Raw genomic sequence first — 8821 nt, forward strand, 5'->3', positions numbered from 1 at the left:
CTTTCTCCCCACTTTCTCCTTTAAGATACCTCTTCTGGGGGGGCGCCTGGGTGGCGCAGTCGTTAAGCGTCTGCCTTCGGCTCAGGGCGTGATCCTGGCGTTCTGGGATCGAGCCCCACATCAGGCTCCTCTGCTAGGATCCTGCTTCTTCCTCTCCCACTCCCCCTGCTTGTGTTCCCTCTCGGTGGCTGTCTCTGTCAAATAAATAAATAAATAAATCTTAAAAAAAAAAAGTCACCTCTTCTGGGAAGCCTTCCCTGACCGTCCCTAGACAGACACATACACACACACATACACACGGGCAGGATCAGGAACCCATAGAGCCTCACAGTAAACAGTAGTATTCACTGTGACAGCTGGCGTTTACTGAACGTTTCAGTGTTTACAGAGCACTCTGCATGGAGGAGCTCATTCAATTCTTGCAAAACACGACACTGAGGTTATCAATAGCTTCATTTTACAGATGAGTAAACCAAGGCTCAGAGATGACCAACTTCCTTAAGGTCACGTGGTCAAAAAACGATCGGCAGTGGAACCCAGGTCTGACTCCACAGCAGGGTCATTTAACCAGGTGCCATCCTCTTAGACTAGGAAGTTGTATGACACACCTGCATGGAGGAGGCTTAGTGAAGACTTGCCCACTCCCTGGAGCAGCTGGGAGCTATGGAGTGCTCTAAAGGGAGAGAAACCAGGTTGTAATAAGGAAGCATTTCTGTGTACACAGAGCAGTAAACCGCGTAAAGAGATCTCAGAAGTATCTCCAAGGCTTCTCTACTGTGTTGGGTTTTCTTTAATCCTACTTGGGCTTTCTGTTTACAGATCTGTCCCTCAACCCCACTTTCCAGCCCCTCCACTGGGAGCTCCTCATGGGCAGAGAATGAACCTGGTTTCTTGGTCCACTGGGAACTACTTGGTACAAAGGAGGCCAGGACAGATTTGTTCAATGAGGGAATGAAGGGAGGGAGGCATGAATGCATCCATGATAGAATATACGAACAAACGAATGAATGAAAGAATGAATGAATGAATGAATGAATGAGTTAATGAAGGAAGATGGGTCCCTCCAATGCCAGGCACAATTCCAGCTTGAAATTTCTAGGCCGAGCTCCCGGTATGCCAGCCTGTGGAGACGAGTGGCCATTTGGAGAGAGTTCAGCCCAGGCCCGCATCTGGCGGGGATCCCAGGAGCCCTCCTGCCGCCCTGCGCTCCGCAGGGACAGCACTCCAGCCCTTCAGGTGTGGGCCCCTGCTGCCGCCCCTGCCTTTGAGCTCCCGAGGAGGCACCTCGTTTCCGCAGCTGCAGCAGGTCAAGCGCCTCTGACGAGAAGCAGGAAGTGAAAGCTCTGTGTGGGTGAGTCATCGAAGGTCCTGGCATGGAGTGGCATGCCAGCAGGGGAGGGGAGGGGGGGAAGAGGCTGGCAGGAAGAGAAGCGGGAGCGAGGGGGAAGAGCTGGGAGGCCACGGAACGTGCTGGCTCCTCGGCAGACGCCGGGGTCTTCAGCTGGACCACAGAACGTGCTGGCCCCTCGGCAGACACGGGGGTCTTCAGCTGGAGAGAATGTGCAGAGATGCCTTGCACAGTCGTGTCCCTGAGGGCTGTCGTGGGGCAGAGCGGCCGGATGGAGAAGTCACGGAGGCCACCATCGGGGCAGGGCTCTGGCGCCTAGGTGGTCACCTGGCAGTTAGGATGACCAATGGCAGGTGAGGCAGTGGGCAGGGCGCGCAGGCTCTGGATTTCCACCTCCAGACTCGGAGCCCCAGCCCTGCCCCTCGCAAGCTGTGTGACTGCAGGCGAATGGCTTCTCCTCTCCAGATGCCCTACTTCCGCTTCTGCCAAGTGGCATGAGGGTTCCTAACCTGTACATTAACTTAACAGGAGAGGCACAGGGCAGAGTTCCTGGTCCAAGGAATCCCAGAATCAATGGTGACTATTGTACCAGGTGGGGTCTCAGCAGGAGCACTGAAACACTAGGTTTCCAAGAGAGGGGAGTAAATACAGGGCCGGCTGGAGGGATTAGAAGAGCTGAGAAACCCAGTGGGGGAAGCTGGTGGCATCCCCAAGCCTGGAGGCTGACAGGAGGAGGTGACTTATCAGAGGGGAGATGCAAGGAGAAGGGCAACGACACATCACAGCGGGGATGGGTTGTGTGGGCCACAGAGGTAAAGAAGGAGTCTGGGGGACCAGATAGAGAAGGAAAGGGTGGGAGGGAGCGCCACAGGGTCGGCACAGACTCAATCATCTGCTTCCGAGTGGTGCCGTCTTCCTTTATCTGCTCTACCTCTCAGAGCTTCAATTCCGCACCTATAAAACAGAAATAAGAATAACACGTAATAGCGGCAAACACGTACCCAACTTTCAGTTCTCACACAGCCCTGTGAAGCAGGGACTAGTCTCACTAGTATGCCCATTTCACAGATAAGAAACTGAGGCACAGAGATCCAGTTGCACCACTGGTATGTGGCAGAGCAGATTTGACCCAGGCTGTGGGGCCCCCAAGTCCTGCTCTTTACCCTACACTCTGCTCCCCAATCTGCCATCTGCGGCTCTCTCCCCAGCCGGCCTCACCCCGTCCAAGGCCTCTCTTCTTCGGACCATTTTACCCAGCGCCTCCAACCCAGATTGATAATCAGCAGCTGCTCCAACAGTAGGACCTGACAGCCGACTTTCCGCTTGTCTCCCAGGCCCAGGGTCCCTGGAGTCACACTGAGGTGGCTGTGAGCCCTGGCTCTGCCGTTTTCCAGCTGTGGGGCCTGAGAGAAGCCACTTCCCTTCCGAAAGCCTCCGTTTCCTCGACTACGGCACAAGGGCCTTGTCCTGAGTTCCCTGGGCTGTGGTGGGGACTCAGGGAGCATGCGGAACCAGGAAAGGTGTGTATGTGCAGCCCATTCAACTCTTATCAAAACTTCGTCATATCCACAGTCCCGGGGATGGTGCCAAGTCTTTCTTTGCTTTTCCCGAGTTCTCAGCGCCTGCAGAATGCGACATGGGGAAGTGCGGGGCATTGCCCACTTGCTTTCATATGTGGCTGCCCAGCTCCTGCAAACTGCTCTTCCCAGGCTCCTTTACCAACTGGCTTCTCACTGGGCGGGCCGATGGGAAGTGCTGGAAGGGGGCTGGGGGATGGGAGAAACCAGGGTATTTCTCCCCCTGTCCCTCTGCTTAGTGGGGGCAGGGTGTCCTTTTTCCAGCACTGACTACTGTCTTCTTGTCTTTGGCTCCTACAGAGCCACCCACTCCTCGGTGGTTCAGCCCTGCAGTGGCCCCGGCCATGATTCAGCCACCACCAGGCAGGATCATCACCACCCCTGTGGGCTGCCCCCGCCTGGAGTGGCAGTAGCTTCTCCCTAGCTAGACTGTCTTACCATCTGCTCTTTGGCTTTTTGGCCATTTCCTCTCCCACGTAACCGATCCCCAATATTAAACGTCGTCTGTTCGAAATACCTAGGTCTCTGGCTCACGCTGGCCCTGACTTTTGCAGGAGACGCCTAGGACTTTCCTTCCCCTGGAATCTCCTCCCTCTTCTCTAAGCCCAGAGTCCTTGCCCTGGTGGTTGGGGTCAGAATCCAAGCCCCGTGGGCACATCACACCAGGGCCAAAAGGGCTCTAGCTCCTTCAAGCTCTTTGCAGTGAACCCGCTCCTGGCAAACAGAACTTTCTAGTGTTAACACTGCCCTTTGTAGACACGATGGAATGTATGTGGTGCTTCCATGTTGTCTTGCTTCCACACTGCACCGCGGCTGGGAGGATCTGCTCGGCGTTGGGGTAGAGAAGAAGGCGGCGAAGGTGGCAAAGAGCACCCCGTCCTGCCCCCCATGCTGCAGAGGGCCTGAGCAGAGCAGGCATTCAGCAAGTGTATCTTTTCCTCCAGCTTCAGGATCATCTCTGGGACTCAGGCCAGAGCCTTGGAATTTTCAAACCAGCCCTGAGGGGAATGAAGGCTCCTCCATGATAGGACAGCCACCCAAGGCCCCACTGGTTAAGGAGCAAAGAAGCCAGGACCGAATCCTTTGAGTGAGTAGAGAGGTGTTGGCCTGCCTCCCAACCAGTGCTTCTGAGACTCTTGTTGGGGGCTGCTCACAGAGGTCCCCTGGCTGTGAACCCCCCCCCTTCTCCCTTTCCAGAGCCCTGGGTAGCGGTCACTCCAGGAAGCCCCCTTCCTCTAGGCCACAGTAGGGCCTGGTCAGATGAGAGGCTCCAGCAGGTTCCTCAGGCCCTTTCTGGGTGTAGCCCATCCCAGGCTCTGGGTTCCTGGCTTCCCCTCTTACTTGAAAGCCTCCTGCCCCTCACCCAGGGGCCAAGATAGATGCTAGGATGTCTGGGCTCTCAATTGCCTCATATTACACATACTTACATGAGTCCCCACCAAGGTCAGAGGAGGCTGATAACTCCTCCTGTCCAACCTCACCCTCCACGGTAGAGGTGGGGAAACTGCGGCTCAGAATGCAGACTTACCGGAAGCATGCAGAATCCTTGGCAGGTTTGTGGGGAGCAATGGGGTGAAGCATGTGATGAGCTGGACCAAGTCCCCAAGGACACATGTCCTACACCAGCACTTGCACCAGCATCCACACTTCGTGTGCGCTCACCTGTACCAGAGGCCACATGTGTCTACGAACCATCACACCCCCACGGAGACCACAGGCTCAGCAACCAGGGGCTCACACAGGCATAAGCACATGCACCCATTTGTACCCACAGTGGGCAGACACAAGCACCCCCAATGCGCACACATATACTCCCATGTGCATTCATCAGGACACGCTCAGAGCCACACAAGCCACACGTGGCTCCATGGAATGCACCCATGGCCACGATCTCCCATATATGCAATCCGCACCATGTCCCACAGTGGGCTGCAGGCGAACGGCTAACACGCACAGCTGCTCACCCTGCGCCCTTGAACACCTGGACTGACTTCCCAGGCAGACGGGTGCGTTCGCTCCCATGGGCCTCCACGGGCTCAGAGCAGCGTCCAGACAACCCTCCGCGCAGACACGGGCACACACACCTTCACACGGAGCCTCCCCTTGGCCAGCCTCTGCTGCCGGCTCCCACGGCATAGGTTCTGACCCCTCTTTGTGAGACCCTCCTCACAGAACCCAGAGCCACCTGGCTGCCCTTGGGACTAAGAAAGGACCCTGTCCACTGCCCCCCGCCTTGTCCCCTAAGCGGGAGGGCCTGGGCCTGGGGGAGGGGAGAGGGCTGCCCAGAGCTCAAAGTCCAGGGGCCACTGTCTTATTTGCAGGCCCCGGGGGCGGAAGTTGCACAACCTGTCCCAGGCGGTCAGGGCGACTCCAGCGTATTGTCTGTGTTTCCCCTTGGCTGCAGGCCCAGGCCCAGCCAGCCGATCTACTCCTCTGGCGGAGGAAGGGAAGCTTGGCTCCTCTGTCCCTTGCCTTGGGAACTGGTGGCCAAAGAGGACTCCACCGGTCCCCCACTGTGGGTGCCACCGCGTAAGGCCGAGGTGCACAGAATTAGAAGCCAACCTCGCCTTTCTCCAAGGGGAAGCTGAAGCCCAGGGAAGGCACGGGGGGCCTGCCCAGGGTCACCCAGCAAGCCGGAGGCCCAGCGGGGCTTGCAGCCAGGCTCCAGTTTCTTTCTAAACCTAAGAAGATCACGGTGAGGCCCAGTAGTTCACAGATGAGCAGACATACTCAGGGGGAGGGGGAGGGGACCCGAGCATCTGTGAGTCGTGCCCACCTTCCCCCCCCAGCCCTCGCCATGACTTAGTTGAGCAGAGAACCAGTTTGCCCAATCACCAACTCACAGAGCTAACCACTTTCACCCTGACTTAAACAAATTTCTTTAAATCTGTAAAGTCTTTAACAATATGCAGGAGATGAATCGACAAGGCCCTCGTAGGACCAAGGGAAGCCAGGGTCGGAGGGGGCCTCCGACCCCTCCACCTCTGGGATCTGCAGCTCAGACTGGGGTGCAGCCCATTCTCCCTGGAGTCTTCGTTCCAGTTCCCTCCAGCGGCTACATCAGGGAGGTGGGATAGAGACAACGGGAGCATTCCTGAAAATCCCAGAAATCTTCTAAAGCTATAAAAACCATCCCATGCCTATCGGCCTATTTTCTCTTGCTTTCCCTTCATCTTCCCATCCCCCACGCTCCCCTCTTTCCTTTCTTCCCTCTGCCTGCCTTCCTTTCTCGGTTCGGTTCGTGCAGCTGAAGGTCACCGGGCAGGTGCCCGGGGGGGCCATGTGATGGCCCTTGTGAGGCCAGAGTTGAAGTTGGGTGGGACGCAGCCTGGGGGGTTAGAGGACGGATGTGTGCAGGGGTGGAGAAGTTGCATCATCCACAGTGGATGAAAGGAGGCAGATTTCTCGCTGACAAAGGAGGCACTAATACTGAAAGGAGGACGCTGAAGAACCCCGTGGTGCTGGGCTGAAATTGGAGCTGTCAGCGAGAATGTGTGGTTTAAAGTGTGTGTGTGTGTGTGTGTGTGTGTGTGTGTGTGTGTGTGTGTGTGTTTTCTCCAGCTCTGCTCACCAGGAAGTTCTGGGAACTGCAACACACCAGTAGCAACAAGCACACCTAACACCGAGATCTTATTTTCAAGATATCGTCCTCCCCCTAGACAGATACCAAGCTCTCTGGAGGAATGGCTGGCTCCCAGGCGGGGCCAGAGAAAGTACAAGATGAGCCTGGTGTCACAGCGTGAAGCCGGCAGGGGCTTCTTCTGGCCAAACCTGGTGTAATTTAAATGTCAAAATAAATGAGCCCAAACGAGTGGATCATAGCCCATCAGATAAAATAGGGGTCCACGGGTCCACACCGCTGTGAACAAACGAAGAGAATGCTTTTCCTTACAGCAGAATGCCAAATAATAAGGGAAGAAGAAAATCACCTCTTGGCAACCGCGACGATGAGGATGATTTCAGGTAGGTGACATCGAGGAATGCTAAAACTAGGGGCCTAAGTGAAATAAGGAATGGAATTTTTACATAGTGTTAAAATATCTCCACCTGGAAACTCATTCGTACAATAGTAACGCAAGACCTTGACGGTGGAGAAACCGGGTGAATGGATCGAAGTTAACACCACCCGTGTCAACAAGCTGACGTTGAGTGGGACCTGAGAGGGGCAGAGAGAGAGGACAGTGTCTCTGCTGTGATGTCCCTGCCCTCAAAACTCATGATCCAGGCATAATTACCAGGAAACACAGATAAACCCAAAACGAGCAAAGTTTTGCAAAATGACTGCCCCGCTCTCTTTAAAATATCAAATTTGTGACACTCAAGGCAAGACGGAGCAACTGGAGAGGAAGGACGCAGGGTACTGAGCTGGGTCACTTTCTGTTGGTGACATCATGGCAGCAGCAGGTGAAACGTGGATGGGGTGTCTGGATGCAGGGCAAATGGAGCTCTTCACACCATTCTTGGGTATTTCCTTCAATTTGAAGTATCTTAAAATCATTTTTTAATCCCATGCTGCACAATTTTGTAAAGATGTTAAAGGAGACTGCTGTTGTTTATCTCTAAGAAAAAGAGGAAGCCGAGGGTTGCCTGATGACCTCATCTCCTGGTATAGGTTTTGGGGTTAATCAGGTGGCACCGAATATAAGTGAGCAAAAAAAAAAGGAAGATAAATAATTCCAGGAAGTAGAGAAACCCATACAAGAAAGTAAATGCAGGGGCACCTGGGTGGCTCAGTCGGTTAAGCATCTGTCTGTGGCTCAGGTCATGATCTCAGGGGCCTGGGATCGAGCCCCGAGGAGAGCTCCCTCTCCTCCCTGCTCATGCTCTCTCTCGCTATCTCTCTCTCTCTCCCTCTCTCTCAAATACATAAATAAAACCTTAAAAAATACAAATATAAAAAAAGAAAGCAAATGTAATCATAGTACTCCATGTGTCTGGCCTGTCAGTAACATTTATGTGGTCACAGAATAAACCCTCACTATTTATCTAACCCAAAATTAGGATATGATCGTCTAAGGAAGATGTTACCAGGAGAAGCAAGGAGGGGGGATTGTACGGGAAGGAAACTCTTCTTTTCCGAAGTAGGAAGGCAGCAGATTAAATCTAAAAGTGAAAATCGAGAAATAAAAGGAGATAGAGGCGGCTGGCTGGCTCAGTCAGCAAAGCATGCAACTCTTGATCTCGGAGGCGTGAGTTCGAGCCCCACTTTGGGCGTAGAGTTTTCTTAAACAAACAAACAAAGTATTAAAAAAAAGAAATAACAGGGGATGGAAAGAACTCATTATTATGATTTGCATCCTGCCTTCTTAAAGATGATTGTATATATTATATAATAAATCTCTTTGTATATACATTGATATTTTATACATTTTATTCAAGAAAGAGTTTTTCAACAATAAACAAGGAATTTAAATAAAATTTTAAAAAAAACAGTATGAGCATGTTATTTGGGAGCACAAAAGTAAATGACAAAGAAACTGCTGTGTCTTGTTGAAAGCAGTTGTCTCTGGTGGCTGGGAATTGAGGGCAAAGAGATTAGATAGGACGCTACATTGTAAGTCTTGCAGAACGGAATGCATGTACAATTTTAATAAAAATTCAAATCAAAACCAAAAATATAATTAAAAGAAATGCATTTTGAGGAAAGCAACAAATTTGGACAATTTGTGGAGTTGCCTATTTAGCAAAATCTGCAAAAGAATCCCCCAAATGCTGAAGTGCTGAGAAGACAGAAAAGGACTTTTTCAGGGATTTGTAAAAAATCAGTCTAAAATGAAAATTTCCCATGCGATACAATGAAAAAAATATTCTAGGATATTATTTGAAAAGAAGAATAAATGCACTAGAAGAGTACATGTCTTATGACCCTTCGCTTTGGTCAAGTTGGCCTTTGGAG

At 52.5% G+C, this 8821-nt stretch overlaps 1 long non-coding RNA gene across 1 annotated transcript; it reads left to right on the top strand.

Moving 5' to 3' along the window:
- The first annotated feature begins 1425 nt into the window (after positions 1-1425).
- On the top strand, positions 1426-8181 carry LOC113266626 (uncharacterized). The gene is made up of 3 exons (XR_003320439.4): positions 1426-1701; positions 2683-2868; positions 3870-8181. It is a non-coding gene; the product is annotated as an uncharacterized LOC113266626 (long non-coding RNA).
- Positions 8182-8821: the final 640 nt, after the last annotated feature.

The sequence above is a fragment of the Ursus arctos genome, unplaced genomic scaffold, assembly GCF_023065955.2.
Source record: "Ursus arctos isolate Adak ecotype North America unplaced genomic scaffold, UrsArc2.0 scaffold_18, whole genome shotgun sequence".
NCBI classification, from domain to species: domain Eukaryota; kingdom Metazoa; phylum Chordata; class Mammalia; order Carnivora; family Ursidae; genus Ursus; species Ursus arctos.